The sequence below is a fragment of the Aythya marila genome (assembly GCF_965140915.1).
Source record: "Aythya marila genome assembly, chromosome: 8".
NCBI classification, from domain to species: domain Eukaryota; kingdom Metazoa; phylum Chordata; class Aves; order Anseriformes; family Anatidae; genus Aythya; species Aythya marila.
The window spans coordinates 28123203-28138360 of NC_139049.1; positions in this window are offsets into that span (position 1 = coordinate 28123203).

Genomic DNA, 15158 nt, shown 5'->3' on the forward strand with positions numbered 1-15158 from the left:
ACCACTGGAAGGATGCTGCTCTGTTTTCTCTGCAAAGCCACAGAGATTCACTATAATACATATCTACCCTCTTCTTTGCTTTATTTTGAAAGGGCTAAATAAATATTTGCTTTTATAAGTTTGTTTGGGCATAAGTCATCTTCTAGCCAAAGGCACATGAAGAAAAATGAGGAGTAAATTACCTTTTTTATTTTAAATACTGATAATGATCACCTCTTGGAACAAACTGTTGGGTTAGTGGTTGATCTCTCCACTTTCATGCCATGCCTGAACACCTTTCTGGAAGATATGCAGTGGCTGAACAAAAAGTATTGGGCTCGGTACAGAAGAGGATGAAGTTAGGGGGCTTGAGCTATCCAGAGCCTACAGCGTTAATGGTCTCCTCTGATTTTCAAAATCTGCAGGTTTGCTCTGAACCAGGGATTATGAAATCGCAAAGAGTAAATCCCTTTAAAATTGCTAGTAAATGTCAAGAAATACACTTTAAACACACAAAGACAGATTCACTGACAGTTGTTGCACAATAGATCACAAATAGCTTGCGTGCCTTGTCACAGGCCACTTTATCTCCTTTATCCAGTCCTGCCAACACCAAACAGTAAATGTCAAAATCCTCTTTCAAAACCCTGAGATTGTTTCGAAACAAGAGGAAACCAAAAGCAAAAGAAGACAACCCCCACTGTTCCTGATAGTGGACCATGGGGAGAAGACATGATCTTTTCCCATTTTTTGATCCATTCTTGGTCATGTTGCTTTCACATCCCACTTGAAGGCAGCAGGTAGAACAGAATGAAACAAACATAAATAAATAAATAAAAGGCACAATGAGCACAGTAGTTAAATTGATATGATGAAAAAAAAATCCCTAAAAGGGGAATCCTGCTCCTTAAAATAGCTTGGCACCAGGCTGTAACAAGAGACCCTTTTGCTGATGCCAGCGGGGGAGGACGAGTACAACATGACTGCCCTCGGAGGAACTCAGCCTGGAGAAAGCAGAGACCTCTCCACCATGACTGTTTAACACCTCTGATCTTACAAAGAAAGCAATAAACAGCACCCTACTTCAAAAGTTTCATGGTCCATAGAAATGAAACTCGGCTAGTCCACCAGCAGCCAAAAGGCTATTATTATTGTGACTTCTTGTGCTGATATGATCTAAAGAAAAACACACATCTAGGCCTAATAATAATAAATAATAAAGCTATTCATACAGCCTGCTGCTTACACGATGGCAATTTCCCCATAATTGTAGGTAAAAGGAACAGGCACACAAACAGGAGCCTGTAGTAACTCAGCATTACCCAGTGCTCAGGCTGAAGCTATTTCTTGTAGGTACATATACTTTGGGGAAGAAAACTATTTGAACTCCAAGCGAACCTCAGTAAAACTCTCCTGCATTCCTGGAGCTGTATTCACACCAGGAAATAAAAACAAATAAACAAACAGACAAAATAAAAAATGTAAGGGCATGAAGGTGTTTTAGAAGGAGAATGGGGTTTGGATAGTGATGAGACCCAAAGTGATGAGGTTGGTGCAGGACCTCCAGGCAGTGAACCCTGACAGTGCTAAAGCCACCTCCAGCATGTGGCGTCCTGGCTAGTGACAGGGTGATCTGAAATGATGCTGGCAATTGCACAGCACTCGTTCAGTTGTTAAACTCCAGGTCACACACAGGCGAGGCAGGCAGGGAGCGCCTTGCTCCTCCTGCCTGTGGCTGCCCACAGCCACTTACTCATCTGCTCTCCTGTCTGGCTCCTGCAGACATTTACTCCCCAAATTGGGGAGTAATCCTGCCCAGAGTGGAAGCTGTGTGCTCCCTGAAGCACACAGAGGAGTGGGATGGGGCTGGGGGGATGCTAAATGCTCCCCCTGCTCACCCACACCACCAAAAAGACATCTTCTCCAGGGCAGAGAGAAGGAACTGCCATCCGGCCAAGAGCCACCTTTTGTGGTGTCTCTGCTTTTCCCAAAGTTCAGTGACGGCCTAGGGAGCTTGGCTTATTTATAAAACTAGGTGAAGTAAAAGTTAATTCCCTCATTAGGGGATGTCTACCAGCAGTATTTCCAGTCACCCGCAGTTATCCCCTGACCGCACACCTCAGGGGACACCGAGGGACAGCAGATGAAGAGACAGCAACGTGCACAGCATGCTCGAGCACTGCTGAGGCTGGCAGCATCCCCAGCAAAAGAGGACATGAGCAAACAGCCACTGGGCTTCAACACACCTTGACTGGGGCACAGTGCCTTCCCCCTCCATCCCCTCACCATAGCTGCCTGCCCCATGGTCCACTGCTCAGCTCGGCAGAGAAAAGCCCCTGTGGGATGGTAGCACAAGTGGGAAAAGTCCACGTCCCCTCTCCTTTTTATTCTCCCAGCTGTCATTAGTATTTTTGGACCCAGCTGCAATTGTCATTTCAGAGCCCAGGAGCCCCAGCTCCACACTCTGTGTGCCATCTAGTGCTCAGAGCTGAGACTGGAGGAGCCCTCGCAGGTGCCAGGAGCTGCTGGGATCTGCTCTGCTCCTCTTCCAGCAGCTGCTGCCACCCTTCTGGCTTTAAGCAGCTTGCTCACACCAGGCTGTTTCCCAAAATCTCAGCAGAAATCATAGAATTGTTTAGGATGGAAAAGACCTTCAAGATTTTCAAGTCCAGCAATCAATCTGACCTATTGAGTCCCATCACTAAATAGGAAGGAATGGAATCATTTAGGTTGGAAAAGACCTTCGTCTGTGATTTTTAATTAACAAACTTTCTTATGACTGTTTTTTTTTTCTTTTTTTTTTTTTTTTTTTTCTTTCTTTCTCTAATGTACAATTTCAGGATTTCAGGAATGACCAAACATAAGGAGGTGGGGTTCCTTCAGAGGACAGCATCTGCTGGAGCCATCTAAAATCTGTCTCCAACCAGTGTAAATACTAGTACTTGAAGGAAAGAATTTATCAGATGTATAAGAGAAGGCTGCCCCAGGAAGTGCTTATTTCTCTTCATTTAACTGTGAAGTGAACCAAAGTGGGATCCAGCCACCTCTTCAGTGGGTGGCATGGGTCCTATGCAGGGCTGTCCTGGTTTTGAGGGAAACTTTGGATAGATTTCCACAAGCCAGCATGGTGAATTCAAACAGAAGAGGATTCTTCGTGGATTCAGAGAGGTACCTCTCAAAGATGGTTTTGGTCTCCATGTGAGGAACCATACAGCCAAAGTGCCAGGGCTTGTCCCAGTGCCAGGGTAAGGGGTGATGATGCTCAATCAGCCCCTGAGATTTGTGCATCCTAAGCAGGACAGGCAGGTATTTTACCCTAACTCCAGCACAGTGCTGCTGGCCTTGACTTTCCTGCATGGTCTCCACAGGGTGAGCATCCCACTGGTGAGCACAGCATATGCCAGCCCATAAAGCCCTTCCACCACCCAACCTCAGTCCCCCAAAGCATCACAAGACTCTGAGGCTGGAATCCTCCTTCCTCCTCCTCCTCTTCACCTCATCCCAGAGCTGGGGGCACCCGCTCCACATATTCCAGGTACATCACAACCCCAGTGGCCAAGATCCCAGTCTGTCTCACCCAGCCCAGGTCTCACCTCCATGCCACAAGGCAGACGTATCCTCAGGGCACGTCTGCTCGCCGGGCTCCTGCTTCTCCGCTCCTGCCTGGATCTGGCAGGGTGCAAGTCAGGTCTGGTCTGGCAGCCACAGAGCAGTATTACGGTGCAAAGCAAGCTGTCTGCCTGGGCTGCACCCCCTCAGCAGGTAACCCTGCTTTCCCCTGCCTGCCCCCAAAAAATGATGTGCACCCACTCTGGTGCAATGAGGCTAGAGGGATGGTCACTGCTCAGTTCCCTCGTGGCAATGCCTGGCTCCCACCGAGCCCTGCTCCCATCTCAGCACCCAGCCTGCTCTGGGAGAAGCTGCAGTGATTCACTCGCAGGCTCGCTGCTGGTTTATTAATTCCTTTTTTTTTTTTTTTTTTTTTTTTCATCTGCAATTTCAAATGGTGCAATTTAGAGATCAAAGCTCTTTCCCTTGCGCTAATGGCTCTGTGTAAGTCCTGGCCTTCCCGCACACAGCAGCCTCTGCCTGGAGGAGAGAGGTGAGACTTCATCTCAGCCAACACGAAATATTTCACAGAGAAGACAAGCCAGGCTAAATTTTGCTCTCATTCCTACCCATCCAAAGTTAATTGACTTTAATGTGGGTAGAACTGATCTCAGTCAGGCCGGGCCCATCCCTGCTGCGGGTTTAAGATCCGCTGGGTGGCGATGCCTGTGAAATCGCTGCACTTACCCCAGCCTGAGGCTTGGAGGAGGAGCTGGAGAGCACGCCACATGGACAAAGAGCCAGCAGGATGCAAGGCAGGGGGCTGGCATGTCCTTCCACCTGGAGGATGTACATTTGTGTTGGGCTTCCTGAGCAATATGCAGCTCAAAGTTTCATCAGAGATGCTAGTTACACTCTGCTTGGTTTCTTCAGCACACTACAGATAGTCCCATTTATATTCTTTCCACCCCTGCATCAACACTTGTATTCTGCAGGACAGAGAGAAATTAAAAGGGGGTCTAAAATGCATGGCTGGACATTGACATTGCCCAACATCACCCAACACATCAGCAGCAGGGCATCCTGTGCTTGGCACAACAGCCAGCGTTTAACAGAAGGTAAACCTGTACAAAAAAGTAGCAGGACTTTATTTTGGTTTAGACCTGTGACAGTAAAGCTTGGCTTAAATTGATTAGGTGTTGTTTTATGACAAAATTAAATCTCTCAGATAGGATGGAACATCACGGCTCGCAGTCCTTTGTGTCCCCCAAGAAAAACACTTGGCTGCTGCTGCTACATGGCATGGAGCAAGGGGCTATCCTGCTCCTGGAGCTGCATTCCCACTCTCCCTCCTGGTCCTGTGTGCACAACCCTGCCCAGAGGTGATGCAGTTTTTAAAAAGGGCTCAGGGCATGGGTTTTGTCAGAGCTGGGCTGGATTGGTCTGTAACGTGCGACAGTTCATGAATTAGGAGCAAAACAGCTTCCCTTGGATTTGAAACGAGTTCAATCTTTTTTCTCATAGACCTACTCCATCATTCTTCATTTAAAAAAATATACATATAAAAAAAAAAATAAAAAGAGAACAACACAACAACAAAAAATACTCTTCGTTCTCTTATGTCAAGCAGAAGCACTTCAGACAACAAGGTCTCTTTTCCTATTGGAAACTGTAAGTACATTTGTTGTGCACCGTGCCATTTGATTTATGTCTTGCTGATAAAAGACAGGCTCTGGTTTAAGGAATCAATACAACAGTCCCGTTCAAAGCCCCTCTGAGCAAAAAGCTTCTTGATGTTGAACGTTTCCTTATCTAATCTTTCATACTTCAGAATTCCTTCATTTAGAACACTGATAATTGAAAACGCAGAGGGGGATGATCACAAGGAGAGAATAATTAAAGAATATTAACAAAGTATTTGAAATAATAGTAGGATTTCATTACAGAGAAAAATGTTTGTGCTCTCATTAACTCTCATTTCTGCACATAGGGCTTAGGGATCCCAAGCAATGGCTCTAAACCCCACTGTGTAAGGTGATATGCAAAGACAAGCCCTGCAAAGACACACTCCCTACAGGATAGAGAGGCAACCTAAAAGATGTTTTAATCTTCAGTTTCTTTAAGAGAGATCCTTAAGTTTTTGTTAGTTCTTGCTGATCTCCAAACATTGATAAAATGCTGCCTGAACAAAGACTTGAGGAGCTCTGTTCTTTGATCTACTCTGCATTTTATGAAGAGGGATGAGCATCAGATGATACATCAGTTAAAAATAACTGGAAAATATCAAGCAATTATAAGTACCTATCCCACAGGTTTGCATATCTTAAATACTGTAATGCCTTCCTATCATGCATAAGCAATGAGTCTCACTTTTGCCATTGAAAACGGTTTAAGCAATGTGCTCTGTTTTGGTAGATTTGTTCTGGAAGGATGTCCTAACAGACACTTCTTGGTGCTGAAGTTAAAGAAGGCTGACTAAAGACCTCTGCAGCACAGCTGGAGTAGAATTGGATTTGAGGTTTTTGCTGGAAACTAGTTCTTGGGGAATTTTTCTCAGCAATCTCATAACAACCCTGTAGCAAACCTGCAATCAACAACTTTATCATTTGTAAAAACAGGAAAGCTAGCACTGGACTCCAAATGAAGGATAAACAGCGAAGTCTTAGGACTCCTTCCAGCTAAGAGCATCACAAAATAAAACACTCTATTCACTAGGGGCCAGCAAGCACCAGGACTGCCTTAAGAGTAAAATTTTCCTGTACTTTACATGGAGATCCAAGAGCATCCTGCATCATGACACTATGTAAAGTGATGGTCACTGTGGACCAAAGAGAGGTGAAATTCAAGGCCTACCTGGGTACCACAGCTGCTCTGCAAGACAAGAAAAATGTAATGCATGTGAAGTATAAAAATCTGGCCATCCAGAGTCATTTCACTGCATAGGTAAGCATGAGATGGATCTGATTTTTATTTCTTCCCTTTAGGCACAGTACAGCAAAACCAGCTCACTGAAGCCACTGGAGAGGAATCATGTTTTACAATAGCTTCAGCATGCCTTAAATGGCTAAAGTAGCCATTAGACAATAATACCCTGATCCTATCTAGTGTTTCTCATCTATACAGCTCAGGTTGCTTTAGAAAGGAGGAAAAGCAGCACCCATCACTTACAGGGAGAACACAACTGAAATGAATACTACTCTTCATTAATCTAAAAGTCATCATAGATATAAAGTGAAATATCCCACAAAGATATCCTTGCTCAGCAAGGAAGCTGTCTTCTTCTCATGCCTTTACACACAATAATAAGACGAGGAAAATGCGATGGCCCAACTGCCTAGAAGCTTTCCCCAAGTCTTAAATTACTTCCTCCTTGTTCCTTGGGATCAGAGAAGAAGAGAGCCAAGTTATTAAAAATAAATAAATAAATAAATAAAATTATTTCTAGAATGCCTAAGCTGATTAAGGGCTCACAAATAGTATGGTCAGATGAAGGAACAGCAAACATGAGCTGGAGGTCAGAGAACCACAACGCAACAGGGAGGAATTCAGCAAATAAAGAGGTTGCCAGTATTACAATGGATGAATTTTATGGTGCTAATCCCTCTAACTTCATTATCCCTAGCAAAGCTTGGGCCTGAAACAGATTTTGAGAAATGCAGGGTAAGGGAAAGTCACATCAGAAGAGGTGAAAAGAATCAGAAGCGGCATTTTTCCTCTATTACCTCTTATACTTTATAGCCCCACCTCATCAGAGTACATGATCATACATGGTATAACCTTCAGGAGGTGAGCTCGTACGTTGTCCTACATGACATGCTGTCAATCACTGTACAAATCACTGCTCTCAATTTTTCTCATGCTTGCATTTCAACTGAGACTTTCTCAGCAAAAGCCGCTGTTCAATCTCAGAAAGGTTAAATGGTTTTCCAGCTGATCCTTGGCCACCGTTTCTATCTACTCAGCTCAAAACAAGGGCCAAATCCCAACTTGGCTCTGAGCCACCTGTTTCAGTATTACTCGATAAGTTTCTTTTGTCTGGAAAAACCTTCAGATTTATCTCCCACTTCTCCCTCATACAGAGATAACAGCCAAATCACAAGCGCCTTTGCCGAACATGTGCGACTCAGATGGCCATGAAACATAGCAGGGCTCCGTTTCCACACGCTGACTTACACGACCCAAAATCATCAGCCATTTCCCTCTTGTCAGACACCCCAGCCCAGGCCAGCTATGACAATCAGGGACTTTTGGGACCCCATTTCATTGCTCATGCAGCTTTGCCACATCCGTCGCCGGGCCGCACAGCAAAACGCGGTGGTGTTGGGGCTCTCCGGGGAAGTTCATGAGATTCCACCTCCATCTGCATATCCCAGATTTTTCCTCCCAGCCCAGCAAACTTGGCAATGACATCTTAATTTCTGCTGAAGTGGGCTGTGAAAGCCTCACGTTCTCATCTCAGAACAGGTCTCTGAAGATTTCTGGGGAGGATGCGAGCGTGGCTCCCACGGCCGGGCCATCCCGTGGCCTGCAGCTGAGAGGGCACTATCAGGCTGGAAGTGCTCCGCGGTGCTGGCAGGGCAGAGGGGTCTAAAACAGTGTGGCTGATTCTCAGAAACGATAAAAACAGATTAGGAGATCTAATCTCTAGGCAGCAGGGGAAAAACTGATGGGAAGGCCAGCTGTGAGAGTCGCTTTTATTTAGGCAACACATGGAACAAAAATGCTACCGTAGGATGAAGTTCTCTATCATGTGAATTGGTCAGAAGACATTTTCAGGATCATTATAATATGCTATTTCTCAAATTAATCAGCTCATTTGCAATACAACATACACTGAAGCACATGGGGAAAAAAGACTGCTTTCAGTATGCTTTGGAACAAAATGAAAAATTATACTAATGCACAACCTTGCGATAGCACGCTAGTAAAATGATATCCTGGCTTATAAAAGCGGTCGTATCAAGCAGAGTGGAAAGTTATATTGATGCACTTGCGTGCAATATACCCGAAGCAAAATATGATATTTCTGGCTATACAGTAATATTGCTGCATATATCCAGTGGTCATGATTAGTGTGTTATGGGGTTGTTTCTAAGACACACAAAATATAGCTGAAAGATTGTTATTTCTTATGAAAGAGGTTTTGCTTTGTTTGTTTTTAACATGGATGGCCAGATTTGGGTTTATTTTCACAATATGCTGCTGAGTTATTAAAGAAAGTGCTGTTTAGAGGTTAACTCAGAAGCCTGGGAATCGGGGAAAACACCCCTTATTAAGTGTGATTTGGTGTTTATCTTCTGATCAGTAAAATGTGAGTAATGCCCCTTTGGTGAGGCCTTAATTCATTAAGGTTTTTTACATGATAGTAAGGCACGCAAGTTGAAGAGAAACAAGACATATGAGTGCTGTAAGTGGGAGAGCTTACATGCCCACAACATGCTTCAAGGGCTGTGACACACAGTCACGTTGCTGCGGTGTAAAACATTACCCCATTTGGGGTGATCTCTAGTTAGTGCCCAGGTAAAATGCCTTACATGTGTATGAAAGCAAGAAAATTCATGGCAGCTTGCTCCACATCTACACCAGGGTAAGCCTGGGCACGTGAAGCTCCCGTGGAGCTGCTGGTGGCTGAGAACTTCTTTGACAATGGCAACTTGTTCATGTACCAAAGCCTTTAGCAATTATTTCCAACAAACTCTCTACATAATTAAGTCCCTTCTACAAACGAGTGCAGCAGTTCATGCACGTTTCCCATCACTGCCTTGTTAAGCTTGGTGACCTACATGAGCAGTGCTGCTGGAGCCTCAGACAAGTTTCCAACTCACAGACAACAAAAAAAGTGCCAAAGCGTCACGTAATTACCTCTGAGCATCAGTTCTGGGGAAGCCTCAGCACAACCATTGCAGACACTGAACTTTTCATCCCAGAAGATGACCCCGCCAGAAAGGGTTTGATGCACACAACTGGGGTGATGAGGGGAATTCCCACTCTTTCCTACCAGCCAGCAATAATCAGAATTTCTGAGTGTAGACCAAAAGCAAAGGTACAAGGGCCCTTCAGACAGTTTGTGGTCTCCAGAGGGCTCTTTTGTTTATTTCTGATCTGGCTGAGATTCAGACTGATGCAACAGAAGTGAAAAATCCCTACAGCTCCTGCAAATAGATTGAGCCATCACATTGCCATGTCACACAAATTTATAAGGAAAGATTTGTTCTGTTTCACCTCTCCCTGCCATGCATAGGTCTAGGAATAAACGATTGTTTAATGAATGCCTGTAACTCGCATCCACTCCATCTTAATGACACCACAGCCTATATATAACTAGATCCCCCTCTGGCACATTTTCACGATTCACCTTCAAAATCCTAGTGGGTGAGATTTACATTTGTCCAGATCTTTTCCTCTCACTGCCGGCTGCCTGCATTGCAGTACAGGAACACAGAAGAGCTGGGAGGGTCCAGCCACTGAAATAAGACAATAAGAAAAAAAAAAGCAGGCTCTGGCCAGAATATATTATAGCAAGAGGGGCAGCTGGATTGCAGACACTGCAGGGAAGGGCTGCCCCAAGTCCCACTGTAGCTACTGCCCAGGTGGTACCACCCTTCTGAGGGACTCCGAGCAAGGCAAAAGCCCCTCTGAGCAGGGAAGTACCCAAAATCCCAGCACACAGGTAAGCACAGGGCAGATATTTGCCCAAAATCACTGACTGTAAACTGTCCAAATCCTTCCTCCAGAAGATGCTGCTTCCTCCCCTGTGCGGTGCATGTGCACCAGAGCGAGCGCCCATCCCTGTCCCACGCCTGCCTGCATGACAAGTCGCCCAGACGCAGCTCTCCCCGCCATGCAAACTCACAATTCATCCAGCTCACTGCCGTTACCATGGTTTCCTCTTTCTCTTACCAAAGCTCATTCCCATGATGTAACGAAAAATGCTTTCCTAAAACCTACAGGAGATTCCCATGTGTGGATGGCGGTCCTTATCTCGTCTTCTCCCTGGTAGCTCATTTATTAAAAACACCTAACCCACAGCGTACCAATTTCTCGAGAACATACCCCAGTGTTTTCCTGAAGGAAGGGTAAGTCTATATAAAGATGTCAGGAATGGAATTTCAGCCACAACAACTAGGGAAACATCAGATCTGGGGATGCAATCACATCGAGGTCTTGATGATCCTTGTCATGTGTGAGATTGAAGTCATCCATCTCTCAGGTTTTCTTCTGGTTAATGACATTTGAAAGAAGCCTCTCAAACCGTGATTTCTGATGCAAGAACTCCACACCGCAGCCCCAAAATAGCAGAATTAGGAGTGCTAAAAGTGTCTATCATAGCTTTTATTTTAATTCATATTCGAGAAAGGTTTCTAGCAGCTGGAGAAAGTAAGAGCCGTATTCATAAAACCCTTGGCTATTTGCCACACAAATGGTGCTTTTATTGAGCCGGGGGGTTGGGGGTGCAGAATGTGCCTACTCCACACCAGGAATGCATATCTCCGATTCATAAATCCTCCCCCTCTCCCCCAGCTGACTGAAGGAAATCTTTATCAGTTTGCCACTGAGGTGAGAGAGGGCAAGAGCAATCCTCTGAGCATGCCAGCCCCAGAGATAGGCATTTCACGTGGAACAACCCGCACATTAAACACAGGCACAAACAGCACTATGTGCTGTGATAAGGCCAGGAGTGCTCAAATCCAGCCCAGATGACAGCAGGGACAAATCTCTTGAAGGGACAGCCAACCCTCCACACCAGCATCCTGCCATGATGCATCACATCCTGCAATACTTACATATATTTTCAGAACAGGTCGGAGAGTTTCCAGCCTAAAATACCCTCTCAGATACTGGCAAGGAAAAAGAATAAGTTGTGAGGACTGGGAACAAGCACAAAGACTGTGAGATACGACCAAAAAAAGGATCTATATTTATTTTAACATTGGTGATGGAAAATTATATGTAGCCACAACTGGAAAAGGGAAGCAGAAATTTCCCCCAAGCAAAGCTTTCTCCCAAGCCACAGGTACTGCAAGGTGCTAAAGGTGCTCCCAGGGCACCCAGGTATTAGGCACAAGGGAGGGCCCACATCTTGGGTTGCTCTGGGTTAGGTAACTCCACAGCTCAGTGCTGGTAAAAACAGAGCTGTTTGTGTTAAAAAAAGGAGGTTTGGCTTTTTTTTTTTTTTTTCTTTGGCAGATTCCCATTTGGGGAGCTTAATAGTAAAAAATAAATTAAAAAATATTAATAATAAAAAAGCCACCTAAACATCAGGGCTTGGCAGCAGCAGAGTCAGAGATTCGGATCATGATTTTTCAACTTCAGCTCAGCTCCCCCACTTTGGGGACTTCAGCCCTAAATTTCACGTGGCCCTTAGCAGCTTGCCCAGCATCCCACAGGGGCTGAACCCAAATCCCAAGGCCCTGACTGGGACATGAATCAAACGCTCAATGTGCGGGAACTGACCTCGCAGCATCCTTCTGCCCTGGGCAGGAACATCTGCACTCCACAGTCCCAACCAAATAGGTTCTGATGCTTCAACAAGCCTCATTTTAAGCATTTCTTCATTTCATACCATCTGTCTGTGGTTTAATTTTAGCCCTATTCTTGTCCTGGCCATTGTGGACGTGGAGAACATGTTGTTCCACCCTGTCTGCAGCAATCCTCTGATTCAGAACAAAAATACTGAAGAGGCAAGGAAACAGTGGACTGATTCTGCAAGGCTGTGAATCTTTAAATAGCATTTTATAGCAAGGTCAAAAGAGGCTGGATTGACTTTATAGGCAAAGGACCAAATCCTGAAGTTTTACAGTCAGTCGCTGGAGCATAACCTCACTGGTCCAAAGAGAAGGGTGCTAAGTAGCAGTGAGGACACACTTCAGACTCCTCCTCACCAACAAGCCCTTTCCCAGATGATTTAATTAGGCAAAGCCAAGAGAAGGTCTGCCAGCTCTCGCAGATTATGCCCTGAAAGAAAACATACTTGGCAAGCCACAGAAAAATGCTATAAGCAGCTCACACGGTCACTGCTTTTCCCTCTGCACTGCTAGAAGTTATCTTCCAGGATTTGGAGCTGGACTGCCTGTATTTGTAAAGAAAAGGAGGGCGAGGCTGTGCAGAAACAATATAAACTACCCGTAAAGCTCACTGTAAATCCATGTCGTGCTACACATCCGTAGATACAGCCTAAAAGATCAATTCCATGACTGCAGAAAAAGGAGTAGTGTACACATCTGCCTTACAAATGACCCCAAAGTGCCCAGATAAGCCATTGCAGAGCATACAAAAAAACAACTGTAATTGATTATTATTGACTTCTAGTGAGATGAGGTATCTCATTACATGCACATTTGGCCTCTAAAATCAGATTTTTGGTGGCACAAGCAGCCTCTTTTCAGCAGTCTCCTAATTAAACAACTGTTTAGCATGTTGCATGCTTGAAGTGTTTTATTTAGGATGTCAGAAATATCACATTCATTGCCTCCCCTGACTCCGGGAGGGTTTTCAGCACACATCCCCAGCAGAGCATCATATGTTGCCACGCAGTCCAGATTTTCACTTAATACTGAAAAGAACATAATAGACTTTGGACCCATATGCACTACATTTTTGGAATATGCTTACATCACAATGAACTAATCACAAGATTGTTTTCAAATAACTAACCCTCTGAAAAGTTCATTTCCAACACCGTAGTACTGCAGTTCAACATCTGCTCTTGGCCAGCGCGTGCAGTTTGATAAATAACATCAGTTACATAATATAAATGGAAATTGCTTGGTTACAAATCTAGTGTCCATAAGCCTCTGATGCATGTAGTTTCGGAAACATTCAAAATAAATCATTTCACATGTCACAGTTTACCCGCTGCTGCATTATCTCATTAACCATCTCCTCCAAACAGCCCGGAAAATCAAATCCTACTGAAAATCCACAGATTTAGGGCACTTAACAGAGTTGGACGGCGTGGCCCCGAATCTGAGCTCCCATATAAATAGATGCACAGCGTTCCTAGTCTTTTTTGGTCACATTGAACCAGAAAACATGGCCTGAGCCAGAAAGGGCAGCATCGTAACGCATCCCCAGGCAAGCCGAGAGGTTCAGGGTGCCAAGCTGAAATCCCCACAGGGCCAGATGTGGCTGGGGAAGGCATAGGCAGAGCCAGATGTGAGTTGGAGTCCTGGCACTGGGGTCCAACAAGGGGCATGAACAACAATACATAGAACAAGCCCCAGCAGGATGCATTTAATAACCCCCGGACCAGAAAAGCCGACTGCTAGCCCATGGTGGCTGAAAAAGCACAGGTAAACAGCCACAGAGGAACCTGAGCCATGGTGCTGCCTTCCCACAGCACATCGGGATCTTTGCAAAACTGTTCTCAGTGATCTTGTGCAGGTGGAAGGTGCCCACCCACCTACAGACACGTCTGCTTCTGAGCAAAGGGCTTGCTGGATATCTCCTGTAAGCATTAAGCCCAGAAAATGTATCTGTAGATTAAAAACTTTATTGATATTAATTCAATATTATTGTATTAAGTCAATATTTCTATTTACTAGCATCTGTATGTAATAATAAGCTGCATCAATGTTCATGATGCATCAGTTTGCTCTGAGATTTAGCTACCAGCTTTGAAGAAACAAGCAAGGCTAAATAACGCACCTACATACAGCAGCTCCTGTTAAACACATTAATTTAGCCATTACAAAAATACCATGCGAGATCTCACTAGTTGTTGTGGTGCCTCATTCAGGCAGGCTCAGGGCTTGCCAAGACTGGAAGCAGAGATCAAACAAACCCCATGTGCTCGGGTGTGCTAGGAGTGAAGAAAGCTGCCGAGACTTTGCAAGGTAAAGACTTGCACGGACGGATGTTTGCAGCTGCCTGAAGACCAGTTTTCATAGGCTTTCCAAGACATAGTAAACTTCAGATAAGATAGTAATATTGTTATTTGTAAATACTGCTTCTCTTACAACCTGATGTACAGCTATTGTTCTGATTGAACAGATATGGTTTCATTACACTACATATGGTTTTATACTGCAGCAACCTTCTTGTCTCTGCCCTGAGATTGCTATTTTATTTACATGAATGGATTTGTTGAATTAAGTCGTCATTTTATTATTTATGACAGTACGGCTGCACAGTCTGGTCATTATTTTATCACACATCCTTTGTTTATACATCTTCCCATTCCAGCTTCCCAAATAGCTCTTTATTATTTCAGAACGTGGACTGCATTTGGCTACCTTCTGCTACCTCTTGCAGCTGAATAACAAAGTTCAGTATTGGAGAGGTTAGAATAAAAACATGTCAGGACCACACTTGAAATACATGAGATCCATTTATTTCAGTGCTCAGCCTTGCTGCTTACTTGGGAAGAGCACATGTGTTTTTTTAAGGTGATGTTGGGGTCCCAGGACCATGCACCTGAGGCCACAGGGCTGTGAAGGAGGCAGACCATCACCTCATTATATCAAACAAACCTGTGCCAGCTGCTTGCTGAGCTCAGTTTTTGCACAGTGGGGAAAGGGGCTTTCTTTTTGGGGTTACAGTTTTCCTCTTAATAAGTGAAAGGGGAATCTTCATTACAGAATAAAGTTGGGATTGCTGAATGGGTGTTTCCTTCAGGATAGCTTTTTTTT